We start from the raw sequence: 9040 nt of genomic DNA, 5'->3' as shown, positions 1-9040 counted from the left end.
TAGAGTTTAGGGTAATTATTATAGAGAAATTCTCTCATATATTAATCTCCCTGTTCCCTCATGTATCACTGTAATCCATTTCATTAAATGAATGTATAATCAATATTCATTATTTGATATTACAGTTAATAAACCAGTTGTGTGATAAAACCAATCCTTGGTTATTTGTGTGTGCACTTTTCTTGTACTGAATTATTGCTTTTAGTTCAGATTCAATTCAGAGCCAAGAACCTACAGTGGGTCAATGAGCATAATTCATTAATAATAATTAATTCTAGCTAATTCTGCTGAGATTGTACAGGTAAAGACACTACACATGATATAATGGCTCCCAACCATGGGGCTTAATAAAATGAATTAAATAATTTGTTTTTAATTTAATAATAATTAATTATCACTGAATAGAAAAAATCAAGACTCTCAACATCAGTTTTGATGGTTTAGCAATAGCTGCATTCACTCAGTGGGCCACAGCAGAGAAAGAAAGGGAAGATGTGAGGGCGGGTCCTACCACTCTCAGTGCTACAGTGAAGAAAACAATACAGGACACACTAGACGGCCTTGTGGAGATATTCCATACCCCTTTGCATAAATTCAGAAGGCGTGTGTTCAACATTAATCAACAGTACTTGTACTGTCAGGAGTGGGGACAAAACCTGTCAAAAGGAGACAGTGATTCACACTGACTTCTCTGAACACCACACATGCAAAAACAGCACAGAGATTCAAGTTTTCCACTTGGCTCTTGGCACCAAGTTACTCTGCACACCGGTGCTTTGTACATAGGTGGTGAATAAAATCCCATGTGCTCACCTTCTGAACACAAAAGTCCCCCAGCGATATGGGAACCCGTGAATCCAGTGCTAGATAATCTGAAGCCCCATATCCACAGGTATGTGTTCTACATTTTTGAGCGATGGACCATGTACCAGGGGCCCTCTGATGAACACCACTAGATGTCAGTGTTTCACCACACAGCACTTCTCTTTCAACACCAAAATGTGCAGACGGAAATTGCTTGGGGAAGTGAAGATCTCATTGGGAAGTGGTGTGTGCTTAAATATGACAATGACCTTTATCCAGGGATCATTCTGAATACAGATGAAGCATATGCCCAAGTAAAATGCACCGTGCTGCTGCCCACAGGTTCTTCTGACCTGCAAAAGATGACATCTTGTGGTACCTCTTTGATAAAATCATGAAATCATTCAAGAACCAAAGCCTGTGAGAAAGCCAGATGGACGTATGGAAGCACCTCTCCCAGTCACTGCCATGATGTTCTTGAAGCTTCTGGGGATGTCAAAGTTTTTTTAGGAAATAATTTTTCAGGACATTCTCAATCACATTAAATGTCTAAAGGGGAATGTTTGCCTGTTAGAACAATTCCTCACATTTCATTATTATTATTGGGTGCAGTGAGAATGACATGCTCTTTTAATAAAAAAAAAAACATTATTGATTTGTGGACTATAGAGAAATATAAGTTTATTTCAAAATCTGAAAGAAATTGATGTGTTGAAGTGTTGAGGCCATTGACCTGTTGAATTCCCATTTTAAGAGTAAAATTAAAACAATGTATAAAATCACATACTTCCTATTGATTGTCTCCAAAGAAAGGACATTATAGCAGTAGGAAAACATTAGATTTAAAACAGGTATCACATGTATCACTACTCCAGTGTTGTACATAATGTCTGTGATGCTGTGGTACAAGAATGACTCTCATGTCTGGAAAAAGGTAAAATATTAATGAGTATTTTATGCCTGAGGTGGGAAATATATTTTTTTGCACACTTGATGCAATTCCCACAAAGTTGCTCAAAGAAGTACTACCAGCTATTATTGATACTCTTTTAACTATAGTAAACTCATCCCTTAGTCTGGGCCATGTACCCAAAGCTTTTAAACTAGCAGTTATTAAACCTATGATCAAGAAACCAAATCTTGATGCTAGTACACTGTCTAATTACAGGCCTATTTCTAATTTGCCATTTCTGTCCAAGATCTTAGAAAGAGCTGTGGCCCAACAACTTAGTTCATATCTACATAAGAATCATATATATGAAAAATTCCAATCTGGATTCAGGCAACATCATAGTACAGAGACAGCTCTAGCCAAGATAACAAATGATCTTCTTCTTGCCTCTGATCAAGGCCACGTATCCCTGTTGGTGCTTCTTGACCTAAGCGCAGCCTTCGATACAATAGACCACAATATTCTCATAGAAAGGTTAGAAAACATGGTTGGAATCACAGGGACAGCCCTATTATGGTTCAAATCTTACTTAACGGAACATTATCAATTCATAAAAGTAAACAATCTAAATTCAAATTATTCTAAAGTAAGATTTGGAATTCCACAAGGCTCTATTTTAGGACCATTATTATTTACATTATACATGTTACCGCTAGGCACAGTTATAAGAAACCATGACATTAACTTTCACTGTTACGCAGACGACACACAATTGTATATTTCAGCCAAGCCTGATGACAAACACAGATTAAAGAAAATAGAGGATTGTGTAAAAGACGTGAAAGGCTGGATGTTGCGTAACTTCCTCCTTCTAAACAGCAACAAAACAGAGGTCCTGCTTTTGGGTCCAAAAGTGACAAGAAATAAATTATCAGATTTAATTTTAAATCTCGCTGACTCTCCAATTAAACCTGGTTCAGCAGCAAAAAATCTTGGTGTCATAATTGACCCGGATTTATCATTTGATCAACACATAGGTAGTATCACTAGGACAGCTTTTTTACATCTTCGCAATATTGCTAAGATTAGAAATGCCTTATCCCTTCAGGATGCAGAAACATTAGTACATGCCTTTATTACTTCAAGGCTTGACTACTGTAACACACTACTGTCAGGATGCACCAGCAGCAATTTAAGAAAACTTCAACTAGTTCAAAATGCTGCAGCTAGGGTCCTCACTAAAACTAGAAAATTTAAACATATCAGCCCAGTTTTATCATCACTTCATTGGCTGCCTGTTAAATTCCGCATTGACTACAAAATTTTGTTATTAACATATAAAGCTCTACATGGGTTTGCTCCTGAATATCTTCAAGATACAATTTCCTATTATGAGCCTCCACGTTCACTCAGATCACAGAATACTGGATTTTTAATTGTTCCCAGAATTCAGAAGGCCTCAGCTGGGGGAAGAGCCTTTTCTTATAAAGCCCCCAGACTCTGGAATGATCTTCCAGAAAATGTTCGGGACTCAGACACAGTCGCAATCTTCAAATCTAGGCTAAAAACACATTTGTTTAGTTTATCTTTTGGTAGCTAATGCTCCCCCATAGATAAAGGCGGCAGATCCGGGGGGTCCATGGACACAGGGAATTATAGTAAACTGAGACGCTGGTGCTGTCGTCCCGCCGCTTCTCGCGATCACTCAGGTGCCCACGCTCCAGCAACCACCAAGTGCCTTGAAGCTGTCCCTACACTGAAGTTCTCATGGACTACTAACTATCATCACCAGTAGATTGACCGGAGGAGGATGGGTCACCCCTTGTGAGCCTTGGTTCCTCCCAAGGTTTCTTCCTCAGCTGGGGGAATTTTTCCTTGCCACTGTCACCCCTGGCTTGCTCACTTGAGGGTTTTACATTTGTTTTTACATTTCATGTCAAATCTTTGTCTTACTGGAATTCTGTGAAGCTGCTTTGTGACAACATCAGTTGTGAAAAGTGCTATATAAATAAATTTGTTTTGATTTGATTTGATTTTTTGATCATGTCATGGATAAAAATTATCAATTTTAAAATAAACATTTATTCTTGATGTAAATTTTGAAAATTGTGAAGTAGAAATGGCCCCCATTTCATAGAATGTCTCAGCAGCATTAATTGAGTTGTTGAATGGTGTGGCATCGAAGTAAATTCTGACCCAGAAAAACAGAGCAAGTGCCCTGCACTGAAACAAAGACTAACATAATAAAACAAGTGTTAATCACAGACCCAGATTTGGATGAAGTGGTTACAGTAGATGGATGAATGAACACATGACTGAATTAAAGCACACTACACTCTCAGAAACAAGGCACTGTACAGGCTCACTGTTGTTCACTGTAGGAACTGTGTACATTTTCCCTCAGAGCTACAGCAGTGTTCTTAAGCACTGTTCGAGTTCCGTAAAAGTGCAATACATTTTCTTATTCAGACGGAAAGGTAAACATTTGAGTTTAATTACAGAACTACTTTGATTAGAAAAACTAAGGGAACAAATCCAGGAGTTACACTAGGATTTTATGAAATCAATGCAATTTTAAAACCTCTAGTTTAAATACGGTACTCTTCTGTTCCTCAGTTAAAAGTTTGTCATGTTCTCGGTGAGTGGTGTTAAACCTGTCTGTGTCACCAGGGGGCGATCAAACACAGGTGCATTCTACACTACACTTTAGGTAGGGTTCTTTAGTAAAGGCATTGGCTTTTTTTTATTAATGACTTGTTTGTAGAAACATTGACTTCAGATTTATGAATTATGTGATGATTACAGTCAAACAGAGCACTTTTTTAAACATGGTCTAGTTTAGTAACAGAACGGGTTCTTCTGGAACAGAAGAACATTTTTGGTGCGGTATAGAACAGTTTTCAAAAACATTTTATCTAATCAATACATTTGTTTTTCACAGATCCACAGACCTTTGGAAGAGCGCAGCATGTCATTCCAACTTTTCTTATTCAGAAAACCCATAAACTGAGCACAATCTTCCTTTTTCTGGCCGTTTGGTTCTCCACTGTCTCAGGGTCTGAAACACACACACACACCACATGAATCAGTGTTTAACCTTCACAACTTTGCATCCACTTCACTGTTAACCTGGAGTCCAGGCTTTCAAGGAATGGGGACCAATACTGGGATCTGTTCCAAACATTTATAAAAGCAGTTGCTCTGTCCTTAATTGTGCTGTTGGACATGTTTGATATGTTAAGCCTTGGAGAATATGCAGGAAGATTGAGGGAGAGGGTGGCATTGGACGACCTGGAACATTGTGTGAGGGTAAAAGGAGGGGGGAGTATAAAGGAGAGAAGGCCTGGACACAGTCTTATAGATCGCTACAAGGGAGGGAGGAGGGACACCAGCCACATCACACTCCATCACGTCATGCCACCTGGAAGACGTTGGAAGCATGTGTTTTGTGGGATGCTTGGACAAAGGGAGCTAATGCAGTCAGTTTAATTTACTGACGCAGTGGTCAGTGCTGAGCTGTCCTCCCACTTCCACTAGCTCTCCTTCTCTCTGTCGGTCAGACCAATCCAGGCTCGTATATGGCCCATCGTACTTGTGAGGTATTCCTGTCAGTGTGATAGAAAAATCTGAAAATACTTAAAGAACCTCAGCTGGTAACACACATAAACCTAAATACAATTACTGTGAATTACTTCAATTACTAACACATTGTAAAAAACACATAAATTGTTTACTTTAAGAAAAAAAAACACAACCTTCATTCTACAAACCGGATTCCAAAAAGGTGGGACACTAAACAAATTGTGAATGTGGAGGAGCCAACATCTAATATTTTATTCAGAATAGAACACATCACAGATCAAAATTTTAAACTGAGAGAATGTATCATTTTAAGGGAAAAATATGTTGTTTCAAAATTTCATGGCGTCAACAAATCCCAAAAAAGTTGGGACAAGGCCATTTTTTACCACTGTGTGGCATCCCCCCTTCTTCTTACAACACTCAGACGTCTAGGGACAGAGGAGACCAGTTTCTCAAGTTTAGAAATAGGAATGCTCTCCCATCCATGTCTAATACAGGCCTCTAACTGTTCAATCGTCTTGGGCTTTCTTTGTCGCACCTTCCTCTTTATGATGCGCCAAATGTTCTCTATAGGTGAAAGATCTGGACTGCAGGCTGCCATTCCAGTACCCGGATCCTTCTCCTACGTAGCCATGATGTTGTGATTGCTGCAGAATGTGGTCTGGCATTATCTTGTTGAAAAATGCAGGGTCTTCCCTGAAACAGATGACGTATAGATGGGAGCATATGTTGTTCTAGAACCTGAACATAGTTCTCTGCATTAATGGTGCCTTTCCAGACATGCAAGCTGCCCATGCCACAAGCACTCATGCAACCCCATACCATCAGTGACGCAGGCTTCTGAATAGAGCATTGATAACAACTCGGGTTATCCTTGTCCTCTCTGGTCTAGATGACATGGCGTCCCAATGTTCTATAAAGAACTTCAAATCGAGACCCATCTGACCACAGAACAGTCTTCCATTTTGCCACACTCCATTTTAAAAGACCCCTGGCCCAGTGCAAACGTCTGAGCTTGTGGAGCTTGCTTAGAAATGGCTTCCTCTTTGCACTGTAGAGTTTCAGCTGGCGACGGCGGATGGCACGGTGGATTGTGTTCACTGACAATGCTTTCTGGAAGTATCCCTGAGCCCGTTCTATTATTTCCTTGACAGTGGCTTTCCTGTTTGAGGTGCAGTGACATTTAAGGGCCCGGAGATCACGAGCATCCAGTAGAGTTTTACGGCCTTGACCCTTACGCACAGCAATTGTTCCAGATTCTCTGAATCTTTTGATGGTGTTATGCACGGTTGATGATGATAACTTAAAAGTCTTTGCTATTTTACGCTGGGTAACACCATTCTGGTATTGCTGCACTATCTTTCTGCGCAACAATGGTGGAATTGGTGATCCTCTTACCATCTTGGCTTCAGAGAGACACTGACACTCTGTGAAGCTTTTTTTATACCCAATCATGTTGTCAATTGACTTAATTAGTGTTAATTGATCTTCCAGCTGTTCGTTATATGCTCAATTTCCTTTTTCCAGACACATTGCTACCTGTCCCAACTTTTTTAGGATTTGTTGACACTGTGAAATTTTGAATCCACATATTTTTCCTTTAAAATGTGACATTTACTCAGATTAAACCTTTGATCTGTCATCTATGTTCTACTATGAATAAAATATTGACATTTGCCATCTCCACATCATTGCATTCAGTTTTTATTCACAATTTGTTTAGTGTCCCAACATTTCTGGCATCCGGTTTGTACTATGCACTGAGCAGGATTAACGCAGATGTGGCGAGGTGGTAGTGGTCAGGAGGAATATACACTAAAGTGATGTAGCACGACTACGCCACCTAAGGGACTTTCACCCCTAGGAAATAAAAAGGGGGCGTTAAGGCCCAGAGGAAAGAAAAGAAATGAGAAAGACACTCAGGTTCGTTCACACCAAGAGGCCAGAGACGTATTTCCAACACTTCCAAATTTATTAACAATAGGTTTTAAAACAGTTTCATGTAACCAACAGGACTGGGAGAACTATCAGCAGTAAAATAATTACTAGACAAGACTAAGTAGTAGAACAGGGCTGGGCTTACCACGGCAGAGACTGAGCTCAGAGGGAGTCCCCTATACCACCACCATATGTAATCACACCACACAGGTTACACACCCAGTGCTCTACACTGCAGGACGAATGACCGGGACTCCACAAACCAACCCTATAACCTCCTGCCGTGACCCACAGCTCCTGTCTAAACAGGAGAGAGAGAGAGAAGATCAGAGGACACAAATGTAGAAAATAATAAAAGAAAACTCAATTCACTTAAAAAAAAACACCACTCTTCACATCAAACACACACACACACACACACAGCGCTTGCGGGTAATGGTGATAACTAACAAATTCAAATGAAAAAAATACAGAAGAAATCACAGAAACAAAACAAACTAAAACAAAACCAAGGCAAAACAATGTAGTCCTTGAAACAAAACGAAGGCAAAACAATGTAGTATTTGAAACAAAACGAAGGCAAAACAATGTAGTCTTTGAAACAAAAAAACCCAAGACAAAACAGCAGCACCGCAGGAACTGGACAAAAGCCAGGACCACCCAGGCTCAGGAACCAACAGACAGTAGCACAGCGTTCCCCACTGCAGTCAAAATCAGAGAGTACAGCAGCAGTAACGACCCAACCATGCAGCACGGTTGCTACCTCGCTATGATGCAAACACCGGAATCCAACCAGCCGACACCGGCAATCCAAGCACAAGCCAACGGTTTCCGATCGTCACGGAGCAAGCCACAAACTTCAGCGACGTTAAACACTGCCAATACAGGGATCAGACGCCGGAAGAGAAACAGGAAATGCCTTGGCAAGCAACCCACCACTGCCGATACATATAGCGCAAGGAAGGCCCGCCCCCCTCATTAATTTGAAAGTCCCACCCCAAAATCCTCAGACTGGGGAGTATAGGAGGTAAAACCAATGGCAGAACTCCATCCTGCTACACAGACAAGGCTGCTGGCCCAGATGGCGTTCCCGTACGTGTGCTGTTTTTACAGACATCTTCAATATGTCTCTCGCCCAGGCAGCTGTTCCAACTTGCTTCAAAACCACATCCATCATACCTGTACCAAAACACTCCAACCCAACATGTCTGAATGACTATCGCCCTGTAGCACTTACACACATCATTATGAAGTGCTTTGACTGACTGGTCCTGGCTCAACCAAAGGTCTGTCTCCCACCTAAACTGGACTCACATCAGTTCGCATACCGCAATAATAGAAGCACAGAGGATGCCGTTTCCATTGCACTACATACTGTAGTCTCACATCTAGATAATAACAACACATACACTAGAATGTTGTTTGTTGATTTTAGCTCAGCATTTAACACGGTAATCCCACCCAAGTTAGTCACTAAACTTGGAGATCTGGGCATTGACTCCTCTCTCTGTAATTTGATTAAAAGTTTCTTGACCAACAGGCCCCAGCATGTTAGGTCAGGCCATACCTACTCCTCCACCATCACACTCAACACTGGCGTGCCCCAGGGCTATGTGCTAAGCCCATTTCTCTACTCCCTCTTCACGCATGACTGCAAGACTGTTCATGTTTCAAACTCTATGAACAAGTTTGCTGACAACACCACAGGAGACTTCAGGAGGGAGAAAGGTAGCATGCACGACTCCATCTATATCAGCGGGATGGCTGTTGAACAGGTCGCCAGCTTCAAGTTCTTGGGAACACACATATGGGTGGATCTTTCCT

Source organism: Hoplias malabaricus, chromosome 11, assembly GCF_029633855.1.
Source record: "Hoplias malabaricus isolate fHopMal1 chromosome 11, fHopMal1.hap1, whole genome shotgun sequence".
NCBI classification, from domain to species: Eukaryota; Metazoa; Chordata; class Actinopteri; order Characiformes; family Erythrinidae; genus Hoplias; species Hoplias malabaricus.
Note: the sequence above shows the minus strand (reverse complement) of the source record.